This window comes from Gadus macrocephalus, chromosome 15 (genome assembly GCF_031168955.1).
Source record: "Gadus macrocephalus chromosome 15, ASM3116895v1".
Taxonomy (NCBI): domain Eukaryota; kingdom Metazoa; phylum Chordata; class Actinopteri; order Gadiformes; family Gadidae; genus Gadus; species Gadus macrocephalus.
The window spans coordinates 552,525-553,090 of record NC_082396.1 but is presented as its reverse complement, the minus strand read 5'-3'; positions in this window follow the sequence as shown (position 1 = coordinate 553,090).

Sequence of the window (566 nt, the reverse complement as noted above, 5' to 3'; positions counted from 1 at the left end):
GAGACCAGCAGTAGCAATCATAAGCAAGCATGGGCCAAATGTCAGGCTGTGTGCTTGACATTGTACTTGCAAAGTTTTCTTGAGTTTAAATGTTTCCCAAAATACAAAAAAAGAAATACAGCTAAACATCTATCTATCTATCTGTCTTTCTATCTATTTAGCTATATTATATAACTAAATTAGGATACATGGGTCATGGTTATTAGAGACAATCCAAGCAGGCTAATTTATTAGAAAAAGGCAAACATATGAAAATGTATTTGTAGTCTTTCTTATAAAATAAATATTGAAAGCATATAACTGCATTAATGAAATGTAAATGTTGCCTCTACATTAGTCATATTCATTTCTGGGATGATTATAAATGAACCAGCTTCTTGAAACATTCAGTGGTCCTATTGCCTTTAAGTACGACATGATTATTGCATGATGATTTTAGCGCTGCGTTCACGGTAAATGATCCTCTATTACTGCACGTTATGGTATTTGCCTAGTAGTGAGTCAGTTGAAATGACTGCAGTGGCGAAAGCCTTGCGATATTGGGTAGGCGGAGTGGTAATCTATGT